At 36.4% G+C, this 16799-nt stretch overlaps 1 protein-coding gene across 5 annotated transcripts in view; it reads left to right on the top strand.

Annotated features, from left to right (window-relative positions):
* The window catches only part of ELP4 (elongator acetyltransferase complex subunit 4), a 243152-nt gene that overhangs the window by 155206 nt on the left and 71147 nt on the right, over positions 1–16799 (top strand). The window lies entirely within an intron of this gene.

Here is a 16799-nt window from a genome sequence, read left to right on the forward strand (position 1 = left end):
ACTGAATATCCAAGAAATATGGTAAATGAAGAGCTGCTGTTACTGTACTTAGTGTTTTCCAGGCTAGGAAAGATGATGGGGCGGGGGGGGAGAATATAGATTACTTTTATTTTTAAGTAGGGCCAGTCTTTTTTTTTTTTTTTTTTTTTTTTAAGACTATGTATTTGAAGGGTGCCTGGGTGGCTCAGATGTTAAGTGTCTGCCTTCAGCTCAGTTCATGATCCCAGGGTCCTGGGATCGAGCCCTGCATCAGGCTCCCTGCTCAGTGGGAAACCTACTTCTCCCTCTCCCACTTGCCCTGCCTGTGTTCCCCTCTCTCACTATGTCTTTTTCTGTCAAATAAATAAAATCTTAAAAAAAAAAAAAAAGACTTTAAATCTTTGAGAGAGAGTGTAAGAGCATGAGAGTGGGGTGAGGGGCAGAGGGAGAAGCAGACTCCCAGCTGAGCAGCGAGCTGATGTGGGACTCCATCCCAGAACTCCAGAATCATGACCTCAGCCGAAGGCAGACACTTAACCAACTGAGCCACCCAGGTGCCCAGATTATTCTTAAGCATATAAAATTCATGGCCCATTAATAAGAATCTTAAGTGCTTGTTTGCAAAATTATCCTCCCCTCTAGCCACTAGAGTTAGAAAGATGCAGACATAGAAAGTCTGGTAACTCTACCTTGATCACACCAATTCTACTTCCAGGATATTCTCCTTCCTTGTTTCTGCTAAGATCCTACATACATTTTCAGATCTGACACCTTTCTCTCTCTCTCTCTCTCTCTCTCTCTCTCTCTCTGTGTGTGTGTTTCCTGTTCATTACTTGTTTGTAAAGTTAACACCTTGGTATTATTTTTCACTTCTTTCATTTTTGTACATTTTGTACAATACTGTGTTAGCTCAATTTGATTAAATACTTATGAGTTCCTACCATGTGCCAGTCTATAAAAAGGATATCTATAAACACAACCCCTGCCCATGAAAAGCCATAGTCTAGTAGAGAAAACTGACATATACAAAAATAACTATAATAAAGATTGATTGGTATAAAATAGAATAAGTTATGAAATGCTATGCAAAGGCTAATAATGCAGTAATTCAGGGCGCCTGGGTGGCTCTGTCAGTTAAGTGTCTGCCTTTGGCTCAGGTCATGATTCTAGGGTCCTGGGATCAAGCCCCACATCAGGCTCCCTGCTCAGCAGAAGTCTGCTTCTCCCTCTCCCTCTGCCACCCCCCTTGCTTGTGTGCTCTCGCTCTGTGAAATAAGTAAAAAAAAAAAAAATTTTTTTTAATAGAGTAATGCAGTAATTCTGGTAAGCCAAGCTACAGAAAGAACATACTTGAGTTGTACTGTGAAACTCATTTGGATTATAAAATATTTATAGTCATTCCTTTCTATTTACACTGTGCTTATTTTGACACTTTTCTATTAGACAATAAGTTCCTTGAGGTCAGGAATTATATGTTCTGTGCCTTTGTTTCATTCATAGTGCCAAAACATTTCACTGAGTGAGTATATTTGGCACTAAGCAAGTACTTATATTTACATAAATAAATATTTATATTTCTTTATTTTCTCTCTTTTCCCACCAAAGCCCAAACTCATCAGTATGTATCTTTGTGTTCTATTTAATTTAACATTAGCCATGTAATTCATTTTTAGAATAGCTTGTTTTACACACAAATGTGTAGTTTCTTTCTTTCTCTGCCATGTCTGGTAAGTAAGCATTGAGATTTTTGCTTTTATGGTGTCTTGTGCAAGCATGATAAAAATGGAAAGCTTGGAGGGTTTTTTTTTTTTCCTTGCATACAACTTATGGAAATATTTCATTTATCATTTCTCTGTAGCGGGTCAAAATATATGAGGTTTCAAGTTGATAAAAATATAGTTTAAAAGTCATGTTAAATTACTGTAGTATTAAAGTTACAAAGTAATGAGTAATGTGAATTTTACTCCAGGAATAAAATAAGCAACAATATCTCCTAAATTTCATTAAATACCATTGAAGTTTACCAGAGTGAACATTTAAACCCATGATCATTTTGCAAGTTCCAAGGCCAATGACATTTTAAGATTAAAGTTTTAAATGAATTAAAATTATCTTAAAGTATATTAAAATTGTTTGTCAAACATCTAATTGAGAATCTGCTGTTTGGGAGGCACTGGGGGTACCAAAACAAATTAAGACAGTATTTCTATTTTAAAGAGTTCAAATTTAATATTTAAGGGATTTGTCCAATCTGTATTATGGGGTAAATTCAATTGCCTACATATAAGTTTCAAATTGATTAAAGTAGAAAAGACCTCTATTTAAGGACTTTAACTCAGTTCAACATTTTTTTAAGCACTGTGGCTTACACTCAGTAGGTGATAGGTATTAAATAAATGAACAATAAGAACCATAGAATATAATGTTAGGAATGAGACCTCACTGGGTGAGTTTTTTTAACCCTTTGGTATCAAGATGGTTTTGGTTATCATAGGGATAGTCGGTAGTATTTAATGAATGAGGCTGGGCTATCTGACATTCAACAGTGCTCTGGGCGTTCCCACCCAATGAAGAATTGCCATAGTTCTACACAACTTTGAATGTCTGACTAAATCTATTAAAAATGTAAATTGATGTATCACTTTCTTCAGAATTAATGTATATATTAAATGCAATTCTTATCAAAACAGCACTTTTTGTGGAAATTTTTAAGAAAATGCAAAGGCCCAAGAATACAATCTTTACACATAATAAAGCTAGAATACATTACACTTCCAAATATCAAGACTTAAGTATTGACACAAGTCTAAATCAGTAAGCAAATGGGATAGAAAAGACTTTACAAACAACCAACACATATGTGGTCATTTGTTTTATGCCAAAAGTAGCATTGTAGTGCAGATGGGAAAAGATAGGTTTTCCAATAAATAGTACTATTAATTTTAAAACAATGTATCATTACTCCTCTTTCACACCATAAACAAAATTCATTTCCAGATGTATTGCAGTCTGAATGTGAAAGACAAAACAAAGTTTTAAAAACAAACACAGGACACTATCTTCATGGGAAGTGTCTAGAAAGGAGTGTAGGGGAGTTCTGGGGAAAGGAGTGTAGGGAAGTTATTACTCTTGACTTTGCTCTTACTAAAAAGTTGTAAGCATAATTTTGTACTTTAGGACATAATACTGAAAAGTTTCTTAAAGTAGTTATGTAAAAAGAAAAGGTCGTAATACATAGGAAGTTTATTTGAAAAAAAATCTTGAAATTATTGAATAATTTACTCATCTTGTCCATTTTTTCCACCACATTTTTTAAAAGATTTTATTTATTTATTTGACAGACAGAGAACACAAGTAAGCAGAAAGGCAGGCAGAGAGAGAAGGGGGGAAGCAGGCTCCCCACTGAGCAGAGAGCCCAATGCAGGGCTCGATCCCAGCACCCTGAGATCATGACCTGAGCCGAAGGCAGAGGCTTTAACCTGCTGAGCCACCTAGGTGCCCTTACCACATGTTTTTTTATTATTTTTTATTATGTTATGTTAGTCACCATATAGTATGTCATTAGTTTTTTATGTAGTTCCATATTTTTGATTACATAGTTGAAATGGTTTTCAGTGCACGATAAACTATTCAAGAACAGTGAGATGAATTGCAAATTTTAACAAAAAGTTGGAATTTAATAGATTTGGATTCAAACTTTAATAAGTTTGTAGAAATATGAAATGTGGGGATTTAAATGAATTTCATTAATATAGCTTATTTTTTTAAATATGCCATTCTTTGTATATTTTTAAATGATTATAGCACACTAATACATTTATGGCATGAAGATTATTTACTGGTATTGTCTTTTCGAGGAGTCACTATACAACTTCTCTGTGGTCTTTTATAATACAGTTTCTTTTCTAATCCTTCCTCTGGACTCCACTTATCAAAGATGAAGGCCAGCCTGCTTGTGAAAGAATATATAGATTTCATATTTCAGTGGTCTATAATTTATATAGTTAGTTATGTTACCCTAATTCAGTTCAGACTGTTACCCACTTTCTCTTATCAATACCGTAAGTCTGGTTTGTTTTTATTTATCCTATTGCTAATTTTTATTCTGTATTCTATCTATTTTTTATCTTTCATGTTCCTGTGGTTTTTTAGTATGGAATGGCTTCTAATTTTTACTAACTTGAATGCACACATATTTACTATAATTAGATGCAAGCATCTATCTCATTAAGACTTCAGTTTAAACATGGATAAGGAAAGGAAATCTCCCTCCTCCCAAGAGAGAGCCAGATCATAATGTTATTTCTGGAAAGGATGATTTTAGATTCTCTCCCATGGGTAATGGGAAGCCACCTAAATATTTTATGCAGGGAATACCAATCAGACTTGTGTTTGGGAACTATCACTGTGGCAATAGTATTAAAAAATAAATTGGGATGGTTGGCAAGACTGGAGGCGGAGTCCAGTGAGGAAAATGTTGTAAGAATCCAGGTCATTATCATCACCATCATGACCCAAACTGAGAAAGGAACCTGGCAGAAATGGGATAAGATCAACTGAACTTAGTCACTGGAGGAGTTGCAAGGGAGGAAGAGTTTAAGATGGTTTCCAAATTTCTGATTTGAGTGACTGGACAGGACAGCTGTCTTTCACTAAAATAAGGACCATAAAAAAAGGTACAGTTTGGGACATGCAGGTAGAAGGTAACCCATGAACATTTGGGTGTGTGAATTTGTTCAGGGGTGATGTATGGGACACAGATAAAGATTTGGGAATCACTGCTATATAACTAGAGTTGAAGTCTTTAGAGTAAAAAAGATTAGAAAACATGTTTAATTTAGAAGAAGGGAATGGAAAAGAATCCTGAAGAGTGGTCTCATGGAAACTGAGGGAGGAGGGAATAAGGAACAATCCTACATGCAATGAGCGATGAATAGAAAGTCAACAATTGAGTCATGGATAGAGATGTCCATTGTATTTGGCAGTATAAGAATTGTGGTTAACTGTTGGCCAAGAAGTTCCAGGGATACGGGGTACAAAACCTTGATTACATGCATTTGGTTAAAGACTAAATGGATTTTGCAGTTTTTTTTTAGAAGTGAATGAGAGGTGAAGAAATAGAGACAGCAGGTATCCACTCTGTTCCAGGTTCTTGAATATGAAAGATAGGAGAAAAAATAAGAGCCAGGGAAAGATGCAGGATGAAGAGTTTTTCAGTTCTTTTGTTTTTCCCTCTTGTTCCTAGATTCAAATGTTGCTTTTGTTTGCATTTTCGTGATTTAATGTTAAACTTTATATTTTTCTATAATTAATCATTCTATAATACTTTGGGTAGTGGCATAAGTTTCAAAGAATCAGGGTTAACCCAAACCAAATTAAGTATAAATACTAAATTGTGTGATTTCCATGAATGCACAGGATTAAGAAATATTTATGACAGAAATATGTAAAATCATGATTGAATAAAAGGAAGAAGTTGACAGCGTGTTGGATAAATGTGAGATATCTTACAAATGATTTTTAAATGAGGCCATCTGTTAAAGCTTGCTGATGCTCTCCGTCTGGAGCAAGAGGTTATTTATGTTTTCACGCAAATCAGGCTTTAACCAAAATACTTTGGAAAAAACAGATGCCTTATAGAAATTCATTATTCCTAAAATAATTACAACCCTCTAAATGTTAACATCTCTTTCTACAAAGAATGGTATTATGCTAATACTGTTTATATATATGAATGTAAAATTATTGTACCATTGCTGTAGTGCAATGCAATGGTTTCTCCCTACCCCCACCTCAAACCTCCCCCAGGAGATACATGCCTGGAGATACATGCCTGCTTACCAGGACCAATTTTCTACTTATTTAGCCAAAAATAATTGACCTTTGAAAGTCATAACCCAAGTAGTTGCATTTGAACTAAAATCTAAAGACAAACCTACTCTTGGAGACATTCTTCCCTTCGAGTCTCATGGTCTTATTTTGACACCCGCCCTCCCTTAGTCTTAACAGATATATTGAAGTAAAAGAAATTTCATAATAAAAATGGAGTCATTTTGTCATATTTCATTAGTGCTATAGATGAAAAAATAGTAATATTTATGAGAAAATGAAGTTCCAGTATTACTGCTATTTTATGAACATGCATGTTCACTTACTTGCAAAGGGTAAACAGTATGTACAAAAGTGCCTAGAGACAGAAATTGTGAGAGTCCCTGTCTTCTAGTTCATATTAGATTAATTTGAATCTATATAAAAAGAGATAAATTTGTGAGGGATGAAAGGAAAAAATTGGAGGAGACTTCTTGTTTGCAGCTTTTATTATTACTGGGAGAGCAGTAGATTAGATACAGAATAATATGTTTGGTTTCTCTAATTGATGGCATTTTTGTTAACGTTGTCCCTGAGTGAAATGCTGAACCAAACCAAATTCCTGTGGCCTATGAACACCTTGCTCAGGGTTCACTTCAGTTCTTCAAGAAGCTTTTACGCCTTGGTTCTTTATTTAGAACACTAATGCAAGTATTACTGCTTGGTGTCTCCTTGTCCTCTGAGAATGGTAGCTTCAGTAGGTTATTATTCACTTAACACTAGCGGCTTAGGGGCACCTGGGTGGCTCAGTGGCTTAAACCTCTGCCTTCAGCTCAGGTCCTGATCTCGGAGTCCTGGGATTGAGCCCCGCATTGGGCTCTGCTTAGTGGGGAGCCTGCTTCCCCCCCGCCACTCTGCCTACTTGTGATCTCTGTCAAATAAATTAATTTCTTAAAACAAAACAAACAAACAAAACCTAGCGGCTTACTCACTCAGATATTACATCTTATTTCTCCTTCCTCATTGCTCTTTGGGTAGAAGTGTTTGTCACAATGGAGGATGGAAGAAGGACAGGAGAATTACGCACCGGAAAGGCCCTGCCCTGCTCCTTGCCCGTGATCGGCGGTCTACACCCACTAATGTCACATCTTACATTCTATGTCCTCCGTCATATAGTATGCCGTAGTGACCTACAGTAAGGCTTTGCACTGCGTACAGGTTGGAACCTGGGTGAGCTTGGCAAATAACTTCTCTCTGCCTCAATCTCCTCATCTCTTACACAGAGATACGAACAGCACCTCATGCACGGCATAGTTGAGAAGATTAAATAAGTTAATACATTCCAAAGGCTTCGTTGGCACAAGTCCTGAAAAGTTACATTTTGGTGGCGGTTTCTCTGACAAAGAAGCATTGCTCTGCTCATGGAAACCAGTAGTATTTATTAGGCGGCAATAGTTCTGCCCTCTATAGTCCTTTATATACCGGAGGAATATTGGTGGTCCTTATGAAACGGCCCCAAAATATTGTTCCTCTCATTAAGGAAGGAAAAGAAAATACCATGTGCTTTCACAAGCATTTTCTCATTTAATCCTCAGAACAATTCTTGCAAAATAGATGAGCCAGTTTTTACATGTGAGAGACCCGAAGCCTGACACACATCAAATGGCTACTGGGTAACAAAGTCAGGATGTAGAGGCCAAATTCCTGACATGGGGGACATAGCTGTTTTCCTCCCTTTCCAGAGGTGGCAAATTAAGAGACCTCACCAGTCTAATCCATCTGCATCTTTTCCCTTCAAGTGAGAGATGGTGCACAGGGTAGACACGCAAATGATGCCTGCTCACTGACCAGTTACTTTTTATTTTTTTCTAAAAAGAAAAATACATATTTTGCATCTTAATATTGCATTGGTTTATTCGCACTAAAATACGAGCTGCTGTGACCGCAGAAAAGTAAAATAGAACTTCATATATGAGACAGTTATCCCATTAACTATATCCTCTTCCTCTAAATAGATGATAAAGTCTGAGTTAATGAGAAAGCTTGATTCTAGTAGCTTCCTAGCCATCCTCATTCTATTTTGATCTTTTTTTATTTCCCTAAAAACAAAAAAAATGACCCTAGAATTCTTGCCTTTGGCCAAAAATAATAGAATTCTGCTCTGATAATAACTTTGTTTGTAAATAGGAAAACCATATAAACAGCAGTTATTTTCCACCTAAGATAATAATAAAGGTAATAGTGTTTACATGTATAAGGCACTTGTATCACCGGGGACTTTAGAGAATTGAATTTCAAAATAAGGTTATCTTTAGGTATCTTTTTCAAACTGACACACAGCTATGAGAATACTGTGGCTGTTTTGCTCAGCTAAATCATGTTCTTGGATTGAAACCCTTTCATGCTTATGGGTGCTTTTGTTAGTCACTCCAGAAACTATCTACCATTCCATCTATATCTTTGTCTCTACCTATACATTTAAGTATATATTCATCACCTCTATTCATATATTTATCTTGCTTTCCTCATGGCACAGAGCAGGAGACTCTCTCACTAACTAGTTGTGTAATACAGTTATGTAACCTTGGGAAAGCTACCTGACCTCACTGTTCCTCACGTTTTAATCTTTATTATGTGTCAGCCACTGTGCCTGCGGCTCTGTTTCATTTATTGTCATGTAAATGCAAAGGAGAGGCCGAAAGCTTCAGTAACTTACCCAGTGTTCCATGGCTGTAAGTAGCAGAGCCAGAATTCCAATACACTTCTGTCTATAACCTTTGCTGACCACTACCAAAGCACACTACCTCCTCTGATCACACTGCGTTATTTTGATGGAGGTTTTTCATACTACTCACCCTCCCTCACTCTGCCCCAGCTAACTTCTCTTACAGATATGAATACGTAATGTCCCACTAAATAGTTGTCATCATTTTTTCTACCCCAGCACACCTGAGGGACATGGCGCACTTGCACTAGTGGCTTAGCATGACTTCTGAAAAGAAGAACAGTCCCTTTGATCTTTCAGGATCTGGGTGATAAAGAGCTTGAAGGATCCCCTTTCATTGATGCAATCTAAATACGTACTAAGATATAACAGTCCAGAGTATCAGCAAGACACTATTCTAAACACATCCCTTGTATTAACTCATTTAATCCTCACAACTTTAAAGTTGAGTCTCCTGTTATTTTACTGATTCAGGTGCTGAGATGCAGAGAGGTACTACTTTGCCTGGCTTGTTGCTCAGTTTTTTGCAAAGATGAACCATGTACTCAGTGTTGCCCTGGTGAACTCCACCTTGAAAGGACACCTGGTTAAAACTTTGAGAGCAGATATTATTAGTTCTGCCCCCATTCCAACGTGTTTTGTTTTTTTTTTTTTTAAAGATGTATTTATTTATTTGAGAGAGAGAGAAAGACCACGCACAAGGGGGTGGGAACAGAGGAGAGAGAGTCCCAAGCATACTCCACACTGTACAGAGCCCTGACGCACAGCCCGATCTCACAGCCCTGAGGTCACAAATGAGCTGAAACCAAGAGTCAGTCACTTAACGGACTGTACTGCCCACGCACCTCTCTCACTTCTATTCATGTGTTACTTATTTTCTTATGGGCTTCTAAACAAACACCCCATTGACTTCTAGCTCTTTGCATCAATAAATGTTTAAGAAATGTTGTCTTGCTGTGCCTGGTTGGCTCAGTTGTCCAACTCGTGATTTTGGCTCAGGTCATTTTGGCTCTACGGGTCATGGGATCAAGCCACAGTTGGGCTCCCCACTCAGTGCAAAGTCCCATGGGACTCTCTCTTCCTCTCCCCCTGCTCACCCCACCTCCCACAGGTGCGTTCATACACTCTCTCTAAAATAAATAAATAAATCTTTTTAAAAAAGAAGAAGAAGAAATGTTATCTGGTTGGCTGTTCCAAAAAAGAGAATGCTTGAAACAACTATGTATTGGCAAGAATGTGTAGTATATATTAGTTAAGACAGCCGACTCTGGAGTCCACCAGACAGACCTCTCCCTCCACTTACTAGCTATGTTACTATAAGCAAGTTACTTCACCTTTTTCCTTGACTATAAAATTGGGACAATAATAGTATTAGCATCATGAAATGACCATGAGGGTGAACCAAGCAAATGCTATGAAGTGAATGGTGCACTTAGTAAACATTAGTCATTACCGGTAATGGTTAATGTCTTTTTCACTGAGCAGATTTTCTCATGTGCTTTCTTATTTGAAACCTTTTTAATGTCATTCTATGGCTCTTTTCTCAAATCTTGGTTTTGAAGCAGATACTTTGGAAATGATTTTAATCCTTTCAAATACCAGAATACCATTTTGTACCTCCCCAAATTTCCTACATGAAGACTTAAGAAGTCTTAACATTAGGGGCACCTGGGTGGCTCAGTTGGTTAAGCGTCTGATTCTTGATCTCAGCTCAGGTCTTGATCTCGGGGTCCTGAGTTCAAGACAGGCATTGTGCTCCCTACTGGGAGTGGAACCTACTTAAAAAAAGAAAGAAGTCTTAACATTAAAAAGCAGCTACATTTCTAGTAGTTCAATACAGCAAGTTAGCACAGATAATTTAAATGATACCATTACAGTACTTCATTTTTCATTGATCACTTTTTCAGAACATCTTTTTTGTTACATACCTTATGAATTTAAGAAATGACTGAAGATGAATTTCTTAGTATGTATAGTATGTTTTCTGAGCCTGTTAATTCTTTAAGGAAATTAAAGGAAAAATAATGAAGACATGTTATACAGGTACTTAATTTTTTTTAATCTGTGGTAGTACTATGGTAATTAATGCATATTTTATGCAAACTAGACTATATCTGTTAACGGACACATTACTGTCAAGAAAATATTACTTGTCTTAATTATCAGTAATGAAGCAGGGATAAGCTGCTCACTTAGATATAATATATCTAATGACCTTTTCAGTTAGAGGTTGTGATAAAAGGTATCAGTTTCACAAATTATGCTTCATTCAGCTTCTGGCCTTTGTGTAGATTAATGTTTTGTGGATGAGTTTTAAAGTCAGGCATAAATTGTGTTTGGTGTTTAAAATTGATTTAGTGTCTTGCTTTTAGTATATCATTTTCTTGTTTTTAAAGCCCCATTTTTATCTTCAAGCTTAAAAAAATAGTCCGTAGTAAATTTAGGACTACTTTGCTAGCTGCCAATGTTCTTTTAATCCTACCAAACAATATAGTACCTATATTTACAACTGTTTAAGCAAAGGACAAGTTTCTTTGTTATTGCTAAATTTAGGACAGCATGCACCATGTTTATAATGACAGTTTTGAACTAGGAATATATTTATAAAGTATATTTCCTAATTAGATTTCCTGAGGTAATACAAAGTTGGTTATTGTAATAGAATTTATGAATATCCCTTAATCAGCCTCTTACTGAATAATAAATATCTTAGAGTATTGAAACATCATCTAAGAACTCATAGATTTAGCCTTCTATTCAGGCCAACAGGAGAATTGCCCCCATGTTTTATGTAAGTAAATAAGGATTTAAATTTTGGAGGCTAGTGCAATAAAGCAATAACCAAAAAGTGGTTTTCAGATTTTTAGGCTATGGAACCCTTTCTTCTATGAAATCTTATCAGATTATAAAGAAATCTTACAAAATTGGAGCTGTTCTGCTTGAATGGAAACATATTCCTTTGATAACTTGAAGGAACATAGGATTCTCAAAGAGTAGAGATTTTGTTTTGTTTTGTCTATTAACATATAATGTATCATTAGCCCCAGTGGTACAGGTCTGTGAATCCTCAGGCTTACAAACTTCACAGCTCTCACCATAACACATGCCCTCCCCAATGTCCATAAAAAAGTAGAGGTGTTTTTTTTTTTTTTTTAATTTCATTTATTTATTTGACAGAGAGACAAATCACAAGTAGGCAGAGAAGCAGGCAGAGAGAGAAGGGGAAGCAGGCTCGCCGCTGAGCAGAGAGCCCGATGCGGGGCTCGATCCCAGGACCCTGGGATCATGACCTGAGCTGAAGACAGAGGTTTTAACTCACTCAGCCACCCAGGAACCCCAAAAAAGAGTTTTGATACTATGATCTTGATGGTTCTATCCTAGAACCATCCTAGAGCAAGAAAAAAGAGTACAGACCATCTTTTTCAACCCCCTCATTCTAACAATGTAGCACCTAAAGTTTAAAGGTTTAATGTAACCAACCTATGTTCCTGTGGTCAGGACAGTGCTATGATTGAAAATCTAAAAAAATTGGGGGCGAATGGTTGGCTCAGTTGGTTAAGCATCTGACTCTTGATCTCAGCTCAGGTCTTGATCTGAGGGTCATGAGTTCAAGACCCACATGGAGCCTACTAAAAAAAATTATAGTACCTATAGTGATGGAAGCTTCCTTACTCTCTGTTGCCCTACTACATTATAATGAAAACTCTGTAAACAACAGTTTCCAAATTGAGCTTATCTTTGCATTAAAAAAAAAAAAAAAGCCATTGATTTCTATTTTCAAGGACACACGTAAGTTGTCTTACCTGTCCCAAAACAGTGACTCTTTATTTACTTCTTGTTCCATTGATTTTTTTGGAATAGCAGAATCATGGGTGCTGATTCTCCATTCCGGCCTTGCCAAAGAGCTGGAGCAGGACTGGGTCAGCAAAACAAGAATTTTCCTGTGCTATACATAAATTCTTTCAATTCCTCAAAGGTATATCCATACACAGTGTTGCGTTGGATTGGAATTCCCCATTTAACAGTTCCTCTACCCCCCTACCGCTGTCATCTCAGCCAGTTTAAATTGTATTTATCCTCCAAGCTATGGTTTCAATGCCGCTGCCTCCTGGGGCCTTCTCTGATCCATCCATACTGAGTCTGCATTGGATACCACTCATTTGTGCTCTCACAGCACCCTGTACTGTCTCTATCGTAGCAATGACCATGCTGCATTGCAGTTACTTCTGTCATCCCCTTCTGTATGCTCACTTCCATAAATATAGAGACCACAAATGTCTTGTTCATCATGGAATCTCTAAAGCCTAGCAGAGTTTCTCACACGTGGCTAGTGCCCTGTAGCTATTAGGGAAGGAAGGGAGGGACAAAGACACCATTTCCTCAAAAGATGTACCCTGTTGAATGGAGTAAGTCTTAAATGGGTTCCTTGTTGAGGAACAGCCACTGACTTCCTATGTGATCTTGGAAGAGTTATCTACCTATAAGCTTTTTGTTTCCCTTTGCAGTAGGATGATAATACCTCCTGTGCCTAGTTTTTGCATTCTTCCTGCAGAAGTGAAAGTTTTCTGTATATCAGAGCTTTCTTCTCAGTTTCTGAAGGTAATAGAGGAGAAAGGCATGTTTTCCTTAAGATCCCAGATTAAGGAGGCTTCTGTTGGAAATTTGTTTCTTAAAAATCATCTTACTTTTTCCCGAAGTCCCAAGAAATTGAATAATGGCTACCTTCTTCATTTACAAATAAACCCATGGACTTTTAATGGTGATGACATTCTTTAAATGAAGTATTTATAGTTATTCTTGAGAACTTTAGGATTTTATTTCTTTGTTTTATTCCTGAGAATGGTACTTTTACAACTCATAATTTAACACATGTACTAGGTAGCCATGATGAAATTATTGTCTACAGTGTGAAATGTCCAAACTTGTTTCAGTCACAAATGAGGAATTTAAATATACCTAATCAAGGTCTCTTTAAAAACAGTACCACTCTTACAATTATTAATTATAATTTTTTTTTTATTGGCAAGAGCAGTTGATGAAGTGACTAGGATACAAGTGATAGGAGAAGAAGTAAGAAAATTGTCCCACTTACTTTTTTCAGAAAGTTCAGAAAGGAAAAGTTAACTTCAAGAAAAAGACCCCTTGAACTTGAGTATGATTCTACTACATATCAGGGAAAATAAATTGCTTAAGGACTTTTGGGGGAAAATAACATGAACATAGCCAGAACAGCAGTTTATATTTAACAGAACTAAATGGTCACATTTTCAAGTAAAGTACGCCCTGGCATTTGAACAGCTGTTATATCTAAATCAGATTTGAATACTGTTGTTTAACCTTCCCAGCTGTAGCGGGGGTGGCTTGTTAGTCTAATTCAGTATAAAATATGCATAGTATACTTAAATTTGAAACTTTAAACACACATTTGTATTAAAATGATAAATTTTAGTCATATAAGCCTATTTTAGATCAACCCATTATCTTTCTGTGAGTTATTTATTGTTCTCAACTATCTTGTATGTTTGAGGAGATTTTTAAACAATTAAAATATCCTTTAAACTCTTTCCATATAATTTATGAGGCTTTTTTGTTTGTTTCTTTCCTTTTGTGTTAAGAATGAACAAAAAATCTATACATTTCTATACATATCATTGCATTGGTGTATTCATAGAAAAGTCTGAATTATATTTTTCCTGTATTTCTTGATACCTGATTCTCTGACTACAACTAAATTTTCTTTACTAAAACAATCTGTAGGAGAGCAAAATAAAAGACCAGTACTTCTTGGAGCACCTGGGTTGCTTAGTGGGTTAAAGCCTCTGCCTTCAGCTTAGGTCATGAACCCAGGGTCAAGGGATCAAACCCCATATCAGGCTGTCTGCTCAGTGGGGCTCTCTGCTTGCCCCTCTCTCTGTCTCTGCCTGCCTCTCCACCTACTTGTGATCTCTCTCTGTCAAATAAATAAATGAAATCTTAAAAAAAAAAAAAAAGATTAAGTACTTCTTAATTTTTCAGGACTGAGACTAAAAGGGGTTAATATAACTAAAAAAAAAAAGAAAAGATTAAGTACTTCTTAATCTTTTAGGACTGAGACTACAAGGGGTTAATATAACTATGTAGGCAGATGAACATAGTGGACAAAATTTTTTCATAGAGCCCTACTATACGAGAAAATACTGCTTGATGTTTGAAAAAGGTAATTTTGGAATAAACACAAATTCTAATTGGCATATATCATGGTTATATGTACATACACATACATATAGAAATAGTTTTAGGTGTGTCTATATTTGTATGTATGTGTCTTTATATCTTATATACGTAGATATATTATCTAGCTTTGCGTTCTGGAAAGCTTAGAAATAATAACAACTGAAGGAGCACCTCAAGTACCCAGATATTGGTTTCTAAATATCTTCCTTCACTAATTTAAAAAAAAAAAAAAAAGACAGGAGGGCAAAACAGCTAATCCTAGGGCTGGAGCACAGAAAATATAACAGAAGGCTAGAGTTTTTTGCCAAAAATAAGAAGGTACTCAAAGAATCATGGGAACCTGAGAAAAGGCACAAGAGCGACTTTGAAGGGGACCTTTCTCGCCTAATCCTAGCAACCTGAGTTTCAAAGTAAATAATGGAAAATAACCCACTGAGTAAAATGGAAGTCCATGAGTCCATACTGCTACAGATAGATATGTAGACAGATACAGGAAAAGAGAAACCTCTTCTTTATAGTAGAATACCAACTAATAAACATCAAAGGAATGATGAAATAGAAAATTACCATTTGACATTGCTGTCCTCACTTCAGATGGGAGTTGTCAGTGGAGGCTAAGGTTGGCCAGTGGGTTTGATGAGGAATAGGATACTGACAGAATCTGAGAATATTTCTCTTACAAACTACTAATCAGTTACAAAGGGAAGAATGGTGACTTTTACCGTGGAAAACCTGATGAACAACATGACAGGTGACCATCACAAGTAGGTGGACATCACAAGTGGCCCATCACCTAGATGTGAAACTCTAGAGAGCAGAGTATAATATCAGTGGTTTCCCTGCCCAAAAAGCATAATTGGGAAGAAAAAGAAGATAGACCCATGTTTATGTTTACCCTACAGAAAAAAAAAAAAAAAAAAGTCATGTATTCTTGAAAAACTGTCAGCATGAAAGGCAAGCAGAGACTAAGAATATGAGAAGAGAATGAATGTCCTGATATTGCTGTGGCAGTTGACGAAAGTGTGAATGGGTTCTGTGGATTGATGCTAGTGTTGTATCAGTGTTGACTTCCAGACTTGAAGGAGTGTATGAGGGTTATTTAAGAGAATGTCCTTGCTTTGGAAAATACACACCAGATTAGTAGGGATGATAAGAATCATATGTGCTAGTTGTTCTTTAATTGTTCAGAAAAAGGCTAATCATGGGCATATAAACATGCTTGGAGAGGTATACCTATATATATATTTTTTTAGTATACCTATATTTAAAGAAAGGCAATTTAAAGAAAGATGAAGCAAGTGTTATGAAGTGTTAAAAGTTGGGGAATCTAGGTATGAGGTATATGAGAATTTTGTTCTATTCTTGCATACTTTTCCATGTTTGAAAATGTTTCAACAGATTGTTCTAAAGTGTTTGTTTAAAAGGTAATATAATCAATATCTCAGTCAAATACATTAATATTTCTACAGTAAAACTTATGAGTACTTACACAAGACTGATTAATAAAAACTACAGATAGCTTTATGCTAGTTCAGGCTTTGCCACCAAATGAGTTAGTGCATTCACAGTGTTTTAGATTTGCGAATTGAAGATAAAGATTGTGAATCCGTGTAAGGTATCTGAGGCCCAGATAAATAAGTTTTCCTGTCTCACACAGAATGTAGTAGAACCAAGTCCAGAACCAAAGTCTCCTGATCACAATCCAGTAGTCCTTGCATGACAGATTAGTGAAACAAGACCAGGATATTTGTGTTCAAATTCTGACCTTTAGGAATTCATTCAGGGAAGTGTTACATTTACAAAATGTCCCTTAGAGCTGCCTTATTAGTTTCACCTAGAGGTCATGTTCCGTGTTGCAATTTTCAGAAGCATCCCAAAGAAGTATAGAAAAGCTTCTTTTCCTCCCCTCTTCCCAACAGGGTGATAAAATGTAGGAATGAGTAGATTTTTTCCTCTCCTCTCTGCCTCACATCCCTATCCCAGCTCTCTTACCCTGTAAGATCTTCTTCCTCTCTATAGGGTTATAGTACAAACTTGAGCTTCAGTCACTACTGTTTTCTGATTCTGATTTACC

This window comes from Mustela lutreola, chromosome 1 (genome assembly GCF_030435805.1).
Source record: "Mustela lutreola isolate mMusLut2 chromosome 1, mMusLut2.pri, whole genome shotgun sequence".
NCBI lineage: Eukaryota > Metazoa > Chordata > Mammalia > Carnivora > Mustelidae > Mustela > Mustela lutreola.